Source organism: Sus scrofa, chromosome 13, assembly GCF_000003025.6.
Source record: "Sus scrofa isolate TJ Tabasco breed Duroc chromosome 13, Sscrofa11.1, whole genome shotgun sequence".
Taxonomy (NCBI): Eukaryota; Metazoa; Chordata; class Mammalia; order Artiodactyla; family Suidae; genus Sus; species Sus scrofa.
In genome coordinates this window covers 36,280,720-36,302,605 of record NC_010455.5, presented here as the reverse complement: position 1 = coordinate 36,302,605, position 21,886 = coordinate 36,280,720, and the positions used below count along the sequence as shown (strand labels likewise).

General features: G+C 42.4%; 1 protein-coding gene and 1 pseudogene across 4 annotated transcripts in view; both read right to left on the bottom strand.

Annotated features, from left to right (window-relative positions):
- The window catches only part of CACNA2D3 (calcium voltage-gated channel auxiliary subunit alpha2delta 3), an 802,825-nt gene that overhangs the window by 722,514 nt on the left and 58,425 nt on the right, over positions 1-21,886 (bottom strand). The gene's annotated exons all lie outside the window — the stretch shown is intronic.
- LOC110256248 lies at positions 12,939-21,659 on the bottom strand (annotated as a pseudogene).

Genomic DNA, 21,886 nt, shown 5'->3' with positions numbered 1-21,886 from the left:
ATATAATCTCAAGACTATTGGACCCTAAGTAGCCAAATGATATGAAACATAATAACACCTGTGCTTATAGCACTGTTCCTATTCTGATAATTATGGCAGGAATGGATCCTGAAATGAGAAAATCACAAGTATCTGCTAGAGATCTTTTTGCATTTTATTTTACCTTGATGCTTTCCTCCCAGCTACATATTTGCCACTGAAGCTAGAAATGAAATTGACATCCCTGAGTAAAGTCAGCCCAGTGTTTTGTGTTAGGAGACCTCCACTTTATTTTATTTGGTGGTAAATGACTCAACTTCACAAATATTCTTCTTGTGTCTTTGAAATTATCTGCCTCCTAGTCAGTAATAATTTGAGGGGCTGCAACAACAAAAACTTAATACAAAGCATTTTGTGCTAAATTACTAAAAACTAGACATTATTTCTGTTCTGGACAGAACAACTGCCCAATGTGAGGGCTAGAACCAACATGAAAAGCTTAGAGATATGAGCAGAGGCCTGGGGCAGCATGTTATGGTGGGAAAAGCCCAGGGATGGGAGCTGGCAGAATTGGCCATAAGATGGACTTCCCACCTCCCAGCTGCCTGACCCAGGGCCAGCCTCCCCTCCTTGGATCTCAGCTCCATTAGCTACAAAGCAAGAGGTTGAGTCTGAATGGCAATGTCCAAGCTTTAGCCATTCATATGCCAAGGTCGTGATATTTGCTCCATGCACACACTTCCTATTCCATGGGTTACAAACATGTATCTATGAAGGGCCAGATAGTAAATGTTTTCAACTTTGTAAGCCAATCTGTGTCACAACTATTCAATTCTGCCATAGTCATATGCAAGCAGCCATAAATAATATATAAACAAATAAGAGAAACTGTTCCAATAAGACTTTATTTATAAAAAAAAAAAAAAAAAACAGTGAGCAAAATTTGGTCCTTAAGTCTTAGTTTTCTGGTCACTTTCCTTTGCTAATATTTTTATTTTAAAATTGAGTCACTTTATTAATGTCAGTATCATAAGTGGAATAACAGCATCACTTGCCATAAAATAGAATATATTCAGAAAAACAAATGTAATAATATTTTAAATTATTGCATTCTACCTCTATCACCATGTATACTGCACTTTGAGAAATGCTGCTTTCAGTGACCATTAGTGGCCTCTATAAGTAACCAAATTTCTATGATGTGCTTTAAGTTTCTTTCATCTAATGAAAAGAGAGGGCAAGAAAGAGCCCTTCTCTTAGAGACATGCACTGAAATACTGAAAGACGACATGATATGTGAGAATTGCTCCAAAATAATCCAGGAGGTGGCACAGCAGAATAGTAGAGGTACAGATGAAATCAGATTTAGCTAAGAATTGATAACTGTTGAATATGGATGACCTTATTATTCTGTATTTTGAATATGCTTAAAGATATCCATTAAAAAACAGTTAAAAGGAATTCCCATTGTGGCACAGCAGAAATGAATCTGACTAGTATCCGTGAGGTTGCGGGTTCAATCCCTGGCCTCACTCAGTGGGTTAAGGATCTGGCATTGCTGGAGCTGTGGTGTAGGTCGCAGACGCGGCTCAGATCTCGGGTTGCTGTGGCTGTGGCATAGGATGGCAGGTGCAGCTCCGATTCGACCCCTAGCCTGGGAACCTCCATATGCCGCAGCCCTAAGAAGCCAAAAAAAAAAAAAAAAAGTTTAAAAAAAGAGTGTATCAAAATAGGGAATATTATCCTTAGCCTAAGGAGGAGCAGGGCAAGGACAAGGTGAGGAAGGAAAATAATAAGACCAGAAGTAAGGGCTCAGTAAGGAAGAAGAGAGGGGGATAAAGGAAAGATAGAATGGCAGGAATAAAACAAATGAAATAAATTTCATGAAGCCAACAGCCTTCTATTCCATAGCAAATGTAAGAAACCAGGCACATAGATTAAGCTCATGGCAGTAGCCTTCACTCAGCACAGGAAAATCAGTTAACCCATGCACTCTGGGTCCAGCTGCAAGGAGGACTCTCTAAACCTGGGGCTGATGATGATACCACCAGGTAAACCCACAGAGCCCGTTACACCTGGGACATGACAGTCAAATCCATGGCCTTGAACTGACAGCTATGAAACCCTGAATTCTACTGGGCTCCCAAACTGAGACTCTTTCTTTTACACAATTCCATATGAGGCTCAGTGTCAGAGCAGAACAAAGCCATTAAGTGCACTAGAAATGGGGCAGTTTAATTTCACTGTCCAAACGTACTCGAACTAAAGCATAAAAAGTGGGCAAATGGTATAAATTAGCAAATAGAGCCCCACACAGCGTCTGGCCATTCAATACTCTATGGAAGGAACCTGGCCAGGAGCATCCAGCTGGTTTACAGAAATACCCTAGGTCAAGGGAAGCCAGAAGTTCTGACCTCACACCAGGCTGCTAGCCCTGAATGGTGCACCTGAAGAGGGTTCAAGATACATTAAAATGTCCTTGGAGAGGCTGAGCCAACAGAGGGAAGTCAGGCCTTTCAAGCGATGGTAGGTTCACCGTGCCAGATCTCTGCGGTCAGACTGGCAAAGCCACAAGGAGCCTATTAGGATGGGGCTCTTTTAGGTATTACAAAGACAAAGAAATACAGACAGCAGTTTGCCACCTTCTTTGTTATGCACAGGTAAAGAAAAGAATCAGCCTTTTACCTCTTTTAGGTTAAAAAAAGAAAAGTCTGCTAAGAAAGAGGCATGGGTTTAGCTTCTGACATCTCTCTTTCCTTGGAACTTCACACATGCTGTTCTGACTTTCATCATGTGTCCAAAGATACATACATATAGCATTACTTCACTAATCAAAGCCCAAGCCTAAGTTTTCTCTCCTCATAAAGAACTCAGTTCCCAAGTGCATCTCTAACACCCAAAGGCTAGAAATGTTTAACTTCAGCTCGGAGACAATGAGGAAATGGGGGAAGAATTGCAGACATAGCTCATCAAAGAATGTGCTAAGAAATTAAGGAATGAATACAGAAAGGATGGCTTGGTGACTCGCTCCTATTTAGCCCCATTCCCCCATGACCTGTTCCCACCAGCCCATAGGAAAGCTCCTCCCAGCAGCTTGCAGGTCAAAGACGCCCACATGCAGAAGCAGTTCAGAAACTGTAAGTAAGACTCCAAACAAGTGTAAGATGTTCTTGTCATGCACAAGGAACACACAGAGCTCAAGGAGGGAATTTTATCTGTGGTCTCATCCTCCTTTCTTCCCTCAAGAGATTGATATAAGCCAGAGGAAGGAAAAGACGGTAACAAGAGCAAGGTGAAAAAACAAAACAAAACAAAAAAACACTTCTGTAAAGCACAGAGAACTCTACCTAATATTCTTTGATAATCTATGTGGGAAAAGAATGTGAAAGAGAATAGAGGTGTTTACATGTATAACTGAATCATTTTGCTGTATAGCAGAAATTATTACAACATTGTAAATCAACTGTACTTCAATAAAACTTTTTAAAATGAAAAAAAAAACCACTTCTGATAAGTTTTGATAAGAAAAAAATGCTGAATGAAAGCAGATTCACACGGCAGTTAGGCATTACGTATTGTCCTAAGAACTAAGAAGGGATGAGGACGTGCTGTACATGGCAGCCCCTTCCCACAGATGCTCAAATAGCTGTGGCCAGGTCCCGCAGATATGAGGCCAAAGGGAAGATGTTTCCTGCCAACCCCAAGCTCAGCTTCTCCTGGACTTTGCTCAGGCCCACGCGACACATGTGCAGTAACATTTTGAACAGATCCACTTTTCTGCCTAAAGAGCTCATGGATAAAGATGAGGAAATTCGGACTAGAATTGTCTTTCAAACCTGGTCCTTTGTATAATAAATTTTAAAACTGTTTACTAACAAGTCCTACAATGGCTTTTATGTAAACATGAGGAGGGGAAAGTGAAACACAGTTTACACTGGATCTCATAAATAATGCAAAAGGTCTAATTTACCATAATCACGTCTGTCATTTTATCTCCAGTCGATAATGTATCGGGCACATGCTTTATTTTATACAGAAGCAGTCTAAGGGCAGCAAGCCTGCCTTTGTGTTTGGAGCCAGGTAAATCGTGATGCCCCTTGAGTCCATGTGCAAAAATTACCATCTCTGAAGACATTCACCTAGGCAAAGGCTGGAAATGTCATTATTTTCTGTGGGAAATTAAGTGGGAAATTACTGAATGCAATGTAAATGAGGGATTTTTTTCGTGAGACATAAATATTCATAACTTGCAAACCGACAAAGCCCTGCAGATACCATAGGAACCACTTTATAAGAAGAGCTGATTCTTCCAGATTCCGTTTGTCAGTGACAAGATAATTTTCCTAGCAACAAATTAACATCTCAAAGAGAACCAGGAGGGCTGTGATGTGTGGGCAGGAGGCAAGCCGAGGTCTAGCAAAGACATTCCATACTCAAGTTTTCTTTTAACAACTTTCCTGTGAGGATTCATCTGTAAGATTTCCCTCCTGAGAACTCACTGCCCTCCCACCCTTGAAGAGGCTTGATTTTGTAGAGTAGCAGTACTTCATCGATGAGACCAAAGACTCCTTTTTAAGCAATCATTTTGTGATGTCTCCTTTACTACCCTGAAATGAAACTCAGATAATATCAACATATCACATTTAAAAAAAATCAGTATGCCTAGGAGTTCCCTGGAGGCCTAGCGGTTAGGGATCCAGCATTGTCACTGCTGTGACTTTGATCCTCGGCCTGGGAACTTCAATAAGCTATAGGCATGACCAAAAACATTTTTTTAACAAAAAAAAAAAAAAATAGTATGCCTGACCTATAATATAAAAGAGAATAAAAGACAAGTGGTTTATAATCAGGTAATATGCATTTCAGTAGGTATACACTTAGGCACAACTACACTAAAAAAACATAAAGTCAGGTGTTCGTACCTCAGGGTAGAATTGCCGAAAATTCAACAGCCACAAATACAGATATGCACAGGTGCATCTTCATGGTTGTAAACTTTGCCCTGGGTGATGTGACACCTCCAAAATACTGAATAACTCTTGATGATTTATGGTGGTCATGCTCCAGGAAAATTCAGTGTTTATTAAAGTCGTGATGTTTTAAAAACTGTGTGGTTATATTACATTCTAGGCTCAGATCATTATGGTCAGGTTTTTTACCTGCAGGAAAACCCAGCAAACTATCCGCTGCTCATGAGGGATGCAGGACAATGTCTCTCCATCAACAAGGCTGACCTACACAGTAAAGCACGTGCGGCTCCCCTGAGCCCTGCACAATGAATGCCAGTAGTATCCTCCAATCACTGTGACGTTAGGACAACCAGAGTCAGTGCCACAAAAGTCCAAGGGAAGGTACTCCCCATTCAACCACCCTAACAATACCTGTCCTCCCCTGCTCACTGGTCCCTAGTCCCATGACAAGTTACTCAACCTTCCCACACCTCACTTGCCACATCAATCATGGGCCTAATTATAGTACCTATCTAACAGACTGAATGAGATAATGTTTGGAAAAATAACAGTGCCTAGAAACTAGGGTTCAAATTTTTATTATCATCATGTCACCAGATGCTACCACTGGGCACAGAGGAAAAGCCCTAGTTAATCCCAGAAAACCTAGACCCTGGAATAGGCATGGGCTACAAGAGGCAATTTGCAAGAAGGTATGCAAAACCCCTTCTGGCTGCTTGCTTTCTCCACTGTCTGATTGTGGACAGCACAAAGCTCACTCAGAGCAGCCTCACTGTTCCACACAGTTCCAGCCAGGAATCCAAAGACAAGGATGACAAAGTCCCATCACCTGGACTGGAATGAGCCTCCCCGACCTACCTTGGGACAGGGAGTGTCACTTCATCTCTCCACACCTCCTGCCCTCCCTCACCTGAAAAATGGTTTCCATAACACTGTCCCTTCCTCAGAAGGTTGTTAGAAGGATTAAAGATGAATCATTTAGCCTAGTGCCTGCCAAGGTCACCGACGAACAAACATTAACTGGAATCATGAAGAGCCTTAGTAACAGGAGGAATGACAAAGGACAGTCGATGCTGCCCAATAGGGCTACAATAAATATTTCACTGCCTGTAATGCTTGGAGTCCTCCACTGTAGGTCTCCTATATTGATGGACTCCCTCTGGGTCTCTAAGTCTCTCTGAGGCTCCATAATACCTGCTCAATTAAGAGTTACTTTCCCCCCACCAGCCGCAGAGCTGTCAGTGTACATCTCTACTTCCACCTGAGTCACCTGGAGGGCAGCATCGACGGTCCCCAGAGAACAATTTATAGTTAGCACAGTGTGTGCACGCGCGCACACACACACACACACATATCCCTTGGGTGTATGGGGATAAGCATGTGGGGAGCTGAGGTGGCTTCACGTCTCTTGTGATACTTAACTGGGAAGTAACGCACTCAGAGAAGGATCATTTGTCCCAGACCCCTTGGTGGTGGCAACACTGGGATCTGATGTTTGGACACTCAAAAGCATGTGCTCTCTGTGGGCTGCTGCACCCTCCTTTAGGTCTCTGCTTTTGAAAGACCCCAGGAGTCTGTGGGGGCATTGCTCTGGTTTCCATGTTTTTACCAAAGATTAATGGACCCATCATACCAGCCCTGCCTCAGTCACAGGTTGTCTCCACAGGCTGCATGGGGGACTTAGTGTCTACGCCCTGTTTGAAGAAGGAAAAATAAGCACTGTTTGTAACAGCAGGCATTTCCCCTTTAGCATAAACTCGCCAAGGTGAAATATTTTTGTCAAAATACATCATTTGTGTTAAAAAGAAAAGTCTTCCCCTCCACCCCCAAGCGGTCTTTGAAAGAACTTTCTGGAAGTGGGAGGATGAAGGGCCACCCACTCTTGAGTCACTTGGCACTGCTGACTGACAGAGAATAAAAAAACACTGCATCTCAGATTCTGTCATTATAGATGGCACAAGACATTCTAAAGAAAACTTGCAGGGAGAGCAGGAATGCACTAGAAGACAGCTGGCAGATCCCAAATATCCAAACCTCCTTCCACCAAGTCCCTCAATGTCAATGCATCCTAGGACCCTCCATTTCCAAGTTCAAGACAGAAACAGAGGATTAACTATCACTGTATACTAACATCAGCCACAGCAACAGGCTGTTAACATCTATGGAGCCCCTTATCGCCTGCGTGCTTTGTGCTCTTCAAACCTTTTTAGTCTTCACAACAGCCCTGTGGAGGTATATATTGTTATCCATCATTGTCCTAAAGCACCAGAATATGGAAGCCCAGAAAAGTTCACAACTTACCCCAATTACACAGTCCTAACACCTATACTCAGTTTTGCCCAAGGCTAAATCTGAGCTCTTCCAGGGCCAACTGCCAAAAGAGAGGATGAATATGCCACCCACTCAAGCACATGCCCCAGGAGCAGAGGGCATGTCACCAAGTTCCACATGCTCGGTCAGTTCATTGTGGAAACACAGACAAAAAAATTGCCCTTCTCCTTCCAAGGAGCTCCCTGGATACCAGACTACAAAGTCCATTTAATGGTTGTACTGCTCAGCCTGGTTATAAAACCAAAAATACTGAACTGAATAGTATTATGGTGATGATGATGTTGATGATATGAAAAAAAAAAAGAAAGAAAGAAAAGAAAAAGCACTAGAACATTAAATACGGCCAGAGGGCAGAAAAATACTCATTTTAAAATCATTAATCTGATGTGATCACCCATTATAAAAAGACAATGAAGATTACATGTTTGTCCCCTAACACTGCCCCCGTTCCCTGAGGCTGCCTGAGTTCTGCTTCTTTTTTAGTGGGTGGAAAAGCCTGCTGTATCCAAGCCTCAAGGTTCTCCTCCATTTCCCCAGAGCAGAATGTGTTTTAGCTCCATATGAATTCTTAACTGTATTTGAGGGAGTTCACTGCAGCTAATTAAAACAAATCCAACTCAACAAAGGGAAAGTTTTCTTCAGCTTCCACCAACACTGCTCAAGGAGCAAACACACCAGACAAAACACCATGCAAGGCTCTTGGGGTCACAGTGACAGTCCTTGAAGGGTTTTTTTTCTTTTTTGTTTTTTAGACAGAGATCCCCATTCTACAGATAAGGAAACTGAGCCCCAAGGAGGTTATCTGTTTTGCCCAAGATCAAATGACCATCGCCTGGCAGGGTCAGGATTCAAATGCAGCTCTACAGATCCCCACCCTGTGTTCTGTCCACAGCACCTTCACAGTTCTGCTATTGCAGCAGGATGGTCAAAAAATGTTTCTAGAATGCTGCACTTACAATCCTATATAATCTTACAAGGCGAGTCAGAAGAAAGAGATTTGCTTTCCCTGGAAGCAAAATGGCTTATTGCCAATGTCGTCATTGTGAAAGAGGAGATGAGAAAGCACACCAGGGGGATCACTTTGAGGTTCACATTCAAAGGTTTCTATAGACAGAAACTCTGATAGTGACATGCTTCAAGATTTAAGCTGGAGCTAAAAATCAAAGGTTACAGTGCTGTGAGGTTTTAAATCTCTCGATTTGAGGAAGGCAGAAAGTGCTGTGCACATGGATGGCAGGGCAGGAAGAGGTGTCACTTGCCTAGAACATAACCTTCTGACCAGCAGCAGTAGGTCCTAAACCTTATATTCTCACGTTGTCTCTGTGCCTTCTATTCAGGGAAGAGGTTTTAAGAAACATTTGCCCTTTCCGGGTACCTCCTCCTCCCTGCAGCTCTTTGTCATAACCCCACCTCCAACGAGGAATACTGGGGAAAGCACTTAAAAGGATGGATTGTTACACTTGAAGACTAAAAAGGAGAACATTATGTGCATTCATTAACCTTAATGATGTAAGAATTAAAAGCTCCCTTTTAAACCCTCCCAGGTCAAGGTGCAGAGAACCTAGAATCAGCTAATAGGGCAGACAGGCCTGCCTATGGGGTCCACTTGCTGGCACCAGGTCTCTGGTTAACTCGGCCTCTCCTCCATGCCCAGAGGGTAGGAAAGGACTTCCAGGAGGTATCTTCAGACTCTCACAGCTCCAGACAACATCCTCCTAAAGCTGAGTAAGAAGCATCTCACATCCCAGTAATTTGCCAATCCTATGCCCAGAGGTGGCCAGCCTGCTCCACCTCCCAAAGGACATTCATCCAGCACCAGACAGCAGGGCTATCACCCCTCCTCATTGCCTCCTGGGCTCTCCATCTCAAAGGATGGGGCAGGAGGGAGGAAATAAGGTAGAGAGAGACACAGGCCACTTACTGCCTTTGCCTTTGATTCTGGTCTTCACTGACCTTATGCAAAACTATCTACTATAAAGGATAGTTATACAACATTTATTAACAAACAGAACATCTATTAAAATCCCTTGTACCCTCTATGGACTCAGAACTCCCCAAGGGTCTACAAAAGTGTCTACAAGATCCTTGTACTCTAGTTGTTATTCTCTTTCCATAGTACTTTATGCCTGGGAGGGGCTATGTAATTTATAAAACCCGGTCCGAAATGAAAATGTGGGGCCCTTGGTTCAAAAGTTACAAAGAATGTCAAGAGAGCGGCAGCAGAGCGTTAAACCAAATGCAGACCCTTCTAAGCATGGGGACATGTGTGACTGAACAGGACGCACACTTATGACGCTGGCCCTGATTATGCCAAACCACAAATGTCCATGAGCACTGTTAATTCTAATGAATTTGTTTTGAAATAGTCATATGAAAAAATTTCTTTATAAAGACGCCAGCCCTTTCAGACTGGAAACACCACACACAGGATCAGGGGGCCTGTTCCATGGAAAGCTCCTTCTTAATCCTGCTAGCTCTATTATACAAACACATACAACTCTCCATGGGATGTCTTCAGGGAGCCAAGTCCATACACAGAGGCTTCCAAGTCAACAACCTAGCTAAGTGGGAATGGACTTATGATCACAACACCCAAGAATTTCTTCAACAAAGTTGAACCAGCATTTCCAAAGCCAATGTAAAGGGGTCGTTTTAGCTAACGCTTGCAATAAAATATGCCGAGTCACGTGGGAGACTCAGATACCTCAGGTTCACTTCTGGTTGAGGCTAGAGTATTAGGGAAGGGGTGGAGAAAATTCCATCAACTCATTAATACAATTTGTTAATAGTCAAAGGCCAAATTCATTATCCTAAGTTGCTGAGAGACAAACACCACAAATGATGTCAGAGCAGCCTGCCAAGTTCTAAACGAGTGACACTCTTTATTCTACATAATTTGGCAGTGAATATCACCACTAATGTCACTCTACTGATAAACAGAAAAATAAGCCAGTTTGGAAATGTGGGATCTGTGGGTCTCTTAGAGAAAGGGCCCTATGTTCACAATCTATGACCTGGAAAAGGCATGGAGATTCCTCATGCATAAAGGAATGAGAGCAAAACTATAACCTTGGGCCAACTGTTTGGACAAAAACACAGCAAGCATGGCCTTCTACCTGTTTCAGGAGCAGAAGAGCCCACAAGATCTGATCCCAACTCCAAGGTGTCTACACCAGGGGAATATGGACTCAAGTACTTAGCCTCCAGAAGAGGGTTATATAGCCTAATCTAAGACAGCCAGTTAAGCACAGCGTGGGGCACAGTGAATACAGACTCTGCAAAGGCACCATTGCTTACCAACATCCAATGCTGGTGAACCAAGAGGAGTTACCAGGTCCCAGAGCTGGGCAGGCTGCATGTCACTATCCTCGGTGCTGAATCATCACTCTCTCAGCAGTGTTGTCCCTTCAGGGTAACTCCTGCACAGCTTCTCCTGCTACTCACAGTTTCTCCTGGTTCATTTTTTATACTTGATAAAAGCGAATGTAACAATGGAAAAGACAGAACAAGCACACCAATGACCTATGTTTAGCGATCCATATCATGAGTTCCATGTATATAATTTCCTCAGCTATAAATGCTCTGAGGAATGAACTGGAAAAACCTAATTCCCTGTTATTCCCTGATGCTGTATCTGTGGATCAGACAATTAGTGGGGAATTTTATTCTGAGAATAAAGCTATGGCACCCTGTCCCTCTATATCATGAACACCAGGTCATCCTTAAACACCTATGTCCATCACAACCGCACCTCGGAAGCCCTTCCTGGCTGCCTAGTGCCCATTCCATACAACTAGTGATGCCTTCCTCCACACCCCCACAGTGCCTTATATATGCTGTTATCTTCTAGCCCTGTAATTCTGAGTTTGTATGTCTACTTCCTTCATTCAGATGAGTTCCTTGAAGTTCCTGTGTTTTAATGAAATCAGGAACATTAATGTGGTATCCAATTATTTCAGTTGTCAATTGAAATCTCTATCATTTCCTTCTATCCAGTTTCTATAAGATTAAAGTGAGAAACGGGCATGGTGGTATTTAATATTCAACTGAGTACATGGAGTTTTATTTGCTAACATCGAAGACAGGAAGCCAGTTAATCAAGCCAGATACAGATGGAGTCATCCAGAGACTGAAGGCCAAGATGTCAAGGACTATTCTGCCTGCTAGGTCTCTGAAAGTCACTACACCCTGTACCCTGGGACAGCAGCAGAAGGGGACAAATGCTAAGAGAGTCTCAGACACCCAACAGTGGACTCTGGGATAGCCAGAATGTCTCTTCTAGATGAAAAGACTCTTTTCTAGTGTCTTTATCAGTCCCTAGGGAACACCAGGCCAGCCTTCTTTTCTGTCCGCATCAGGGCATCTCAGGATCATGGCCATCCTTGGAGGTTAGAGGGACTTCCCATTTGGGAAAGCAGGTGAAAACAGGGCTCTCTTGGCTCCAGAGATGGACAGCCAGGCAGCTGAATGAGCATTAGGGTTGGATCTGAGATTTTAAAGGTTCATTCCCTTTTAATTCACCTACTTTATTTTAATATTAACTCAATCATAAATCCAGATAGAGCAGAGAGCACATTAAAAATGCAGTTCTATTATCTTAAAACTAGAGATGTAATTAGAGCAGTCATATAATATGAAGAGAAATTACCAGAAAAAAAATATTTTAAAGGCCTGGGTGAAAAGAGAAAAAGATCTATATCATTTAATCTCTAATACATGGAGAAAGAAGGAGAAAAATACGCCTTCAGATCTTTCAAGTACTTCCCCACTGCCCCCTAAATTATCATTTTCACTCGGTTTTTCTGTTCCACATGCTTAATTTGCCACAGTTCACAGTAGCCTCATTTCTTCCTTTACCCGAGAAGCATATATCCTTAGAGGATATAGAATTCATTCCCAGATTCATCCAAATGATCCATGTCTTTGGAGATGCTTTAAATTTTTATTTGGAAACAGCATTTCCTCCTGCTGTATTTACTATCATCTCCAAGAGTTCACCCAAACAAAACAAGACAAAACATGTATCAAGTTATCACAACATCATATTTATTCAACAAGTTCCCAGTGAGTGCCTGCAGTGTGTCTGGTACACTGTCTATCTTCATTGTTGTAGCTGGAGATACACACCAGTAAGAAGGACCCTGCCCCCAGAGCTTGTAGTTACAGCAGGGGCAGAGAAGTAAACAAGTGATGACAACACAATGCAAAGGGCTATGAAAGAGGAGGCCATGAAGAACTACGGGAAGACAGAGGAGCAGGCTCTCAAGCTGCCCCCAAGAGGCCAAGAAGGCCTCTAAGGGAAGCTGAGTAGGAGCTGTTGAATCAAGAAAATGTGTATTACAGCCAGAGGCAACAGCACAGAATGTGCAGCAGAGTGATCTGGGGTCCAGGGACCTAACACAGGCTGGGCACATTATAACCCACAGGCCAAATCTAGCCTGTCATTTGTTTCAGTTAATAAAGTTTTATTGGAACACAACCATGTCCATTTGTTTTGTTGTTGTTGTTTGTTTTTGTTTTTGTGTTTTATTTGTTTTTTTGCTTTTCAGGGCCACACCTGCAGCCTATGGAAGTTCTCAGGCTAGGGGTCATATTGGAGCTGCAGCTGCCAGCAGATACCACAGCTCATAGCAATGCCAGATCCTTAACCCACTGACCAAGGCCAGGGATCGAAGCTCCATCCTCATGAATACTAGTCCAGTTCGTAATCACTGAGCCACAATGGGAACTCCTGTCCATTTGTTTATATATCATCTTGCTTTCATGCTACAATGGCAGAGTCCAGTAGTTGAAACAGAGACCTTATGGCTTGCAAAAACCGAAATGTTTACTATCTGGCCCCTTAAAGAAAAAGTTTATTGATTCCAGGTCTAAAGGATTTGGCCTTGAATCTGTAGATACTATGTTTATGAGTAAATACAATCTAACCTTTAGATGTTGTGTGACTAATCTCTAAGTATCTAAAACCCCATGTCTAGAAGTGTGCTTCAGGCAAATTAAAATTTGGGGTGCTAAATAAGATTGGGAAATGCCAGGGTAAAATTAAATAAGCTTCTTTCTCAGGACCCCTCAGAGCCTTTAACATGCAAATGAACACTTGCCAAGAGGGTTTGAAAATTGAGAAAGTAGAATCTCCCAAAGTTATTTGTTCAAAAGATTCCTTTTGTGAAGAATCTCTCTTCTGAAAAAAGAAAAAAAAAAAAAAAAAGACCATTTAATTCTAATGTATTTCTCTTTGTATCCTAAAAGGCCTATGGTCAGGACAAAGCAGAGCTTGGAAATCTCTGGACTCTGAGAGCCATTTAGAACTACAATCTGAAAAATACAGGAATCTCAACTTTGTGATACTAAAATGGGTTTTTCCATGGTGTCACATTCCAAACCAATGGGTTCATTACTGCTCTTCAACAGAAGAATAACAACATTTATGAACAGAACCTACAAGAAGTGCAGACAAATCCCTCCTGCTTCCAAAACACAGGGGCCTCCACTCAGGCCCTTGGGGTAATAACACAAGGTCACTGAGTTCTCTCCATTTAGGGCTTTTCTGCCTCAGTCACCCATTAACTTAGAAGTTATTCTCCTCACCGAAACTGGTCATGGTTGGGATTCTCATCTCAGAATGTTGCTGACAGAGACAAATTCTGCACCCTTCTGTTATTAACTCTGGAAAACTCCGGAATTCCAGTTCCAGAGAAAATCTCCATTTCGCCCACATTCACTACTTTGAATCAAAGGAAAAATAAAAATGTGAGCCAAGAAGAGCTGAGAACATGCAGCATGCTTAGGAAAGGAGCCCATCTCCCAAAATGAACTCAAGTTGATCAGGTATAATAATAACCTGTATAAACCATAAAGTGCTTCCACATGTGATGGTTCATCAGCCATCAGGGCAAGGGAAGGATGAGGAGGGGGAGGGGGAAGGGAACGCTGCACCAGGGGGCTCATATGTTCTGTGCTCCTATCGCTGGTGCTGGGCAAAGTCCAGGCTCAAAGCCAGACTTAGGGACTCGGAACTGATGATCTCGGGCAAGTGACCAGGCTCTTAGAGCTTATTTGTATGCCTCTAAAATTAGAGAAGAAAAGACACTTATGTCTTTTAGCACAGAGCCTGGCACACAGTCACAATCACAGAAGTGGATGGTATTCATTAAAATAGGTCGCAAATGCCAGCCATATCCTAGGGTTGCAGCAAAGATCAAGGGAGCACCAAGGATTTGACAAGTCAAGGATTTGTCGAGTATGCAACAAATGTTCCCCGGCTTTCCCCTACCAGCCTGAATCTCTGATCATTCTATTTCTCCAGCTCCATAAGAGCACTTGTTTCTTGCACTCAAAGAGACTAACCATTACATGTTCTTGTGCTCATGACCACTACACCGCCTTTGAACTTGACCTCCGATGGCTGAGTTTCATCTCAAAAGACTGTCACAAATGCAAAGGGACAGATGCCCTGGAAAAAGCAGGTGACACTTGAGGCAATTCCAAGTTCCCTAAATCAAAGTGAGTAGAAGAAGAGAGACGTGCTCTCATCAGTCACTGTCCAAGTCTCTGTTGGAGAGTTATTTATTTTGTGGCTCTTCTTAAACTCAAGCAAATATGAACCTAGAAACTAAGGAAACACCATACACTGAGATAAAAAGAAAAATCTACAGGCTTCTCAAAAGAAAAGTTTTAGAGACACCAAGGGCACCTTGGCAAACAGCCCCCGGAGCACATGTACCAGGATGCAGATCCCACCTTGTCCTCAACCAGCTCTGTGACTCTCAACAGCTTGCCTCTCATTCCCCGGCTCCAAGCTCCTTGTAGTCAAATCAGGGGACAAGACCAACATCAACCCCACAGTAACCCACCATTCTCAACAGACACTGCACTATGAACCAGAAAACTACTATGAAACTATGAGGTCTCCCTATATCTCATTGACTACATTTTATTTTTTTGAGTAGCAAAAAAAATTCATTTTTTATCCCCAATCTCCCAAACCCAATTTCACTTTTTGCTCACTGGAACTGTGGTGGTTTGTATTTCATTTTTGCGGGGGTCAAGTCAATTACATTTCACAGTGTGAAAAAATGTTCTTTGAGGAGATGATGTCACTTGATGGGGTGAAAAAAGAGTCGAGCTTTGTCTCTGATTGACTCCCAGGAGAACAGGAAGATTATATCTTTTAAATGGAGATAAATTGCGATTTTTTTTTTGAGAATTTTAAGTTTTATTCATACGTTAATGAGATATTCTGTAATGACAAACACTGTTTATTGTATATACATGGAGCACTAAGTCAGGTTTATTTTTAATTCTCAGGCTGATATTTCAAGATGAGTATTTTTACTCTCATTTAAATAGAACTGAGGAAACTGAAGTTTAGACAAGATCAATGGCCTCCACAAAATTTGTTTGCATTTTAACAGACATCTGTCTGATTTAAAAACTTTTACTCTGGTGCTTTTAATCAATGGTGTACATTTCAATTACCTGGAAGACTTTTAAAAATGAAATTTAAATTATTTTTTAATCAAAGAAAATATATATATGGATAAGAAAAATCAAATAATATTGTTAGACTGGTAATGCAAAACAGCAATCCTCCACCTTTTCTTTGCCCATCCCTGATTTTCTTTCTCCAGAGACAATCCCTTTTAACTCTTAGGTATTTCTTATTGTACTTTTTTCTAAGTAACATGTTTATATTGCTTTTTTATCAACTTTTCTGTATTAGATCTTGATTGATTCTCCCTCATTATGCATACATCTCCTCTCCAATCTCCCCAATGTTACCTAATAATTTGTTACATTATGTCTTCAGCACTTACATAATTATATAACTAATACCATTCACAGCTGAAGTATGCAGTATAGTTTTTAAACATCTTATTTTTCCTGGGAGTTCATAATTACTCAGCTTTGTGCCTAATTTAAAAAAATCTATGACAACTAAATTATCTCCAGATTCTCTAAATACCAAAAATCTCTTGACTCTATATTCAAACACATCAGGTAATGCATGTTTTTCTTTTTGAGACATTCCACCAGAACTGTCATCTTTAGGCATTTCTTGTGGACCTCATACTATTTCCCTCTCTTTTCCTCCCTCTTTCATAATTATATTGTAGCAATTTTATGGCTACTGTTTAATTAATAAAATGCCCTCTTCCCCATCAACAACAGACTGTTATCTCCCAACTTCCCGTTTTATAAGGACTCCACTACCATTCCATGTACCTCCCCTTCCATCCTCACTGGAAATTGCTTTTACATCAGCAAGGCTGAGAACACTTGCATTCAACTTTGTAACCATAATTAAGTATCCTTTTAAAAAGATGAAGAACATAAACAGCATTTACATTATTTAAATGCTATTCGATAAATCGAGAAGCTTTGTGCTATGCCTGGATTTCCTTCTCTTTGGCTCCAAGGTCTCTGATCTACATGCTACTTATAGGGACACTGAAATGGAGGCCACTTTCTTACACTCCAACCCTCTGATCCAAATCTTGCTGCACTTTACATTGTTTGGTATCTGAAGGATGCATTTCCTGTACAAGTTTGTTTTGTTGTTGTTTTGTTTTAATAAAAGTATCTTTTCTTTTTGGCCACAGCATGCAGGGCTTGATGTAGGATCTCGGTTCTAGGACCAGGAATTGAACTCCAGCCCCAAGAGTGGTGAAAGCAGCAAGTCCTAACCATTAGTCAGCCAGGAAACTCCCTCGCTGAAAGTTTCTGATTATTTGTTTTCTTTTGTGGGATAAAGAAAACCTATGCCTTCCACGTTATAGTCTTAAGATCTTACGCTTTTAAATCATTCAATGTCCTGTTTATAATTCAGTCTCTTAGTAGCCTTCCCTTAACGCATCTTGCTTGTCTCGTTTTTGTTTTAAAGAGGCACAGCTTCTTAAATACTGTTGTGGGTCTTAACTGAAGTTCTCTGTTCCTGGAGTCGCATGCCTCTTCTTTCTTTCTTTCTTTCACCAGCACTTTGGCGGCAAACGCAGTTAGGAGCTGGGCCGAGAGCGGAGCGGAGAGCGCAGAGCGCAGCCCGACCATGGCCAGACACTCTCGCGAGACAGTGGGGCTCCTGGCCCTCAGCTCCACCGCGCCGCAGGGGCGCCTGGGAGTCAGTCGGCGTCATGCTGGCCGTGGTACTGGCTGCTTACTGAGGGCTCTAGAAGTGTACCTGCAAGCGGATGTTGAGGACCACAGAGGCCGCAATGTAGAAGTAAGGGAAGTTCATGCGCAGCTGCCAGGCCAGCTCGAAGAAGGCAACCAGGGTGCGGGATAGCCCCTTGCAGAAGACGCTGGAACGAGCTGGGGGCCGCAGCCTGGGTCAGGCCCCTTAGGGCCAAGGAAGACGGAGCCGCCGTGGTAGCCATGGACCGGTTGTCTCCGCTCGCCCAGTGCAGTGCCGAGAGCCGAGAGCCGAGGGTGATCGCCCACCTGCAAACCCCCTACTGACAGCCTTGATCACAAGGCGCCAGGGGCTAAGCGGCCACTTGGCTCACTCTCGCTCCTCACGCAGCCGCTGCTACTTCCCCAGCGGCCGATGAATTGTGATTTAAAGAAATGTCATAATGCACTGTGAAATAAAACTCAGAAACAGGCTTTCCATCCAATGATCCAGTCCCTAACAGATGAGTTCCTCTATTAGTTAACTGAATTTGTGCCTCAGCTTCTATTCACTGATCTGATTCTTTTTTTTCTTTCTTTTTTTTGGGGGGGGGGGGGGGGGTGTGCACCCACAGCATGTGGAAGTTCCCAGGCCAGGGATCAAACCTGTGCCACAGCAGAGACCTGAGCCGATACAGTGATAACACCAGATCTTAAGTTGCACCACAAAGGAATTTCACTGGATGTTATTTTCAAATTGTCACTTGAACTATATGGTGCCTCTAGGATTTATTTTCTGTCTTGTGCCATGATAAGTAGTTTCTGCCATCCCAAAGGAAGCCAACGGTGAGGAAGTGATCACCAAGGGTCCACTTCCCCAGTCACCATCCATCACATGTCTAGTGCACTCAGCTATATCACAGTAAAACCCAACCAGAAATAATTATCAATTTTTTTGTCTTTTTTTTTTTAGGGCCACACAGCAGCATATGGAGGTTCCCAGCCTAGGGGTCAAATTGGAGCTGTTGCCGCCAGCCTATGCGAGAGCCACAGCAAGGCTAGATGTGAGCCACATCTGTAACCTACACTGCAGCTCTCGGCAATGCCGGATCCCTAACCCAATGAGCGAGGCCAGGGACTGAACTTGCAACCTCATGGTTCCTAGTCGGATTTGTTTCCACTGCACCAAGAGGGGAACTCCCAATTATCAAATATTTCTAATTGTAGTCCCTCTACATCAAATAGGAGACTAACACTCATTTCAGAATTTAGTCTCTGGATTTTCAAAGGTAGCATCAAATTTCTCCAAAGTTACCATCAACATTCTCTTCCTGTCTGTCCAATAAAAAGTTCCCTTTTATGCATTTATTTATGCCAATGACAAGCAGATTCCTACCATCTGATTTTGTTTATTACACTACCTCACTGCAGAAAGCTGTTACCTCTCCTTTACACTTTTAATAAAGGGTGACAATATTTATCAAAAAACTCATTATTATGTGAGGCAAAAAGCTAAAATTGGATTTTCAAAATAAAAATAGCAATCAAGCAAAATCTCATTTAAGGTAAATAGACTTTTCCACTCTGAGGAAGTTGTTGAATGTTGATGAGTTCTCCTCAGTGAGTGCTGGAAAAGGTAGCATGCTAAGTGGCTTACCCAAAACACCCTCATTTGTCATCAGTCCTGGCATAGAAAACATAAGTATTTGCAGTAAAATTACTTTATAACTTCAGCTTTGGGGCAAAATAAAGCTTAACTCTTATAAATATTATTGCCTGTAAGTATATTTCCAAAAGGGTATATTTATAGAAATTTTAAGTGCATCAGATTATTTAAGGTATCAAAACCAACTTCCAAATTTAGATATTTGCTTCAAACCACTAAAAATATCATTTTAAAAATAGCTCATGTGTTAGCTTAGTATATGCCAGACTCTGAGCCCAGGACATCCCACGGCTTCATATCCCACCCCCCCCCCCACAATCATGCCATGAGGGGCTCCCATCACAACAACATTGGCATAGAAGAAGGAATCCACTCCAAAGCTCGTATCTACAGAAACCCATTTCCTCTTCAAGAAGGAAGAGGACTTGGGCCAGCTCGCAAGAACTGTCTAAAAAGTAAATCAGACTATTCATAGAAAAACACTTGAAAAGCATTTTAAAGTATACATGGTAGATTCAAATCCTAATCCTGACACAACAGCCGTGACCCTGGAGCAAAGTTACATGACTCTCTGATCTCATTTTTAAAAGCATTCTTTATTTAATAGGGGTCTAGATTAGGACATATTTAATAGAGGCATCCATTTTAAACCCAACAATTTATCTAGAATTAATTGAAAGGAATTAGCAAAGTCTCCAGTTGGTATGCCTAACCATAACTATTGTTTAAATGCAGGGTTATTACTAACTTCTTTAAGAGTCTAATTGTAAGTAACCAGTGTTCTTAATGGGATGTTAACCACTGAATGGTATAATTCATCCTCGAGGAAGTTTATTTATTTTTACAATCCCTCATGGTAGCTGTTACCACTAAATATGAACATCTTAACACCGCAAAATAATTGGTGTCCATTCATCACCAAAGCTCACTTTCTTTATAAAGTACATCCTTATATAATAAATAAGCTTCATGTTCTACCTGACAGCTTGTAGTTCTACCTACAATCAAACCTTTTCACACAATAAGTGAAGAGTGAACACTCTAAGAGTCAGCTGTTCTGCTATTTACACTTGGGTTAGAACCATCCACTGGGCACAGAGAAGAAAGGGGATTCCAGCTTTATATCCTCTAGGATCCTAGACATCCTAGGAAATCTCTGTTATTCAGCACCACGAGGTCAACCAGATAGTCTGCTAGCTCACAGAACACAGAGTTAATATCTAGAGGGTGCCTTCCTTCCACAAACGTCCACTGAGCACCTGCTGGAAGTTAGGGTGGAAGAAGCAGCCCTTGCCCTCAAGGGCCTCCCAGGCTGGGAGGCTAGACACACAGTGTAGGCTTAGTGCAGGCAATATGCCCAGCTCTGGGTCACTGACCAAGTGCATTCACAACATCAGCAGGGGAGCAGCCAGGCTTGCTGAGGCAACAGGCAGACACAGTTCTTGAAAGACTCCACAGAGGAAGCAACACATAAACCAGGGCTTCAAAGACAGTAACTACAAAGAGAGCCACTAAGAAAGGAACCAGTAGCTGGTGATCAGAAGGCCTGGCTCCTAATCCCAGCTCTGTGGCCCAGGCCTCCTCAGGCTGAGGTAAGCTAGGGTGAGACTCTAGCCCAGAAGTAAGCTGAAGTATTTCAGTGGCTGTGTGGTTTTGAGGTTTATAGTATTGGGCTGACACGAGTCATGAGCCTCAGTTTCCCTGTCTATGAAATGTAGATGGTAACTACACTCAGTCATTCACTCAAGGGACAGATCTTTGCATATGCCCACTCAAAGTCATGGGCACTAAGCAAGGTCACTTGGTATCCTACCAGGCACAAAGCTAGTGTGCGGCCAACAAGCTGTGTACGGTCCCACCTGGTAATCTGAGAGTCTCACCCATTCCATCCACCTCCCCACATGGTTGGGCGAGGGTCTCAGAAGCACAGTCATTATCCTACTAAGGTTGTTCTTCATTTTACACTCATATTTCTGGCAATTTTTCTTTTTCCTTTCCCAATTATGGTTTAACAAAAAAAAAGGAGTAACAAAAAAATTAGTAAAAACATAGAATGTGTAAAGGGGGAAGGGGGGTCTTTCAGAAACGAAAGCTAAGAACATCCAAGGCACAGACAGAGACATCCTTGTCCATAAAGGAGTCCAGCTTGCAGACTCACTTGAAGAATAATGGAGGATCTCAATAAAATTCGACCAAGGTGAGGTGCCTCTGCCATCAGGCAGGAGAGCGTAGAGGTGCAGCCAAGCACCCTGAAAAGTCAAGATCAACCTGGGTCAGAATTGAAGAACAGAGGACAGCTGCCCCAAGATCAGCAGCAGGATTCCCCCCCTAAAAGGGCCTTCTCCTTTTTAGAGCAAGGCTGCCTGAAGTTCTGGCTTTCAGAACTTTCGATGTATCAGTAATCCACACTCAACTACTGAGATGCTGGTAGAAGATCCAAGTGGTCCTATTCCCACTTTGGGCCAAATAATAAAATCCTCAGTAAATCCATGGCTGTTTTTCATTTCCATTTAAAAAATTTTTTTTCTTTTTGTCTTTTTAGGGCCGCACCCGAATCATATGGAGGTTCCAGGCTAGGGGTCAAATCAGAGCTGTAGCTGCCATCCTATGCCACAGCCATAGCATCGAGGGATCCAAGCCAAGTCTGTGACCTACACCACAGCTCACGGCAATGCCAGATCCTTAACCAATTGAGCAAGGCCAGGGATCGAACCCACATCCTCATGGATACTAGTCAGGTTCATTAACCACTGAGCCACTACAGGAACTCCTTCATTCCCATTTTCATTCTTTTGAAATCAAAAAAGTTCTGGACCTCTGAGAAAGGTCAAAT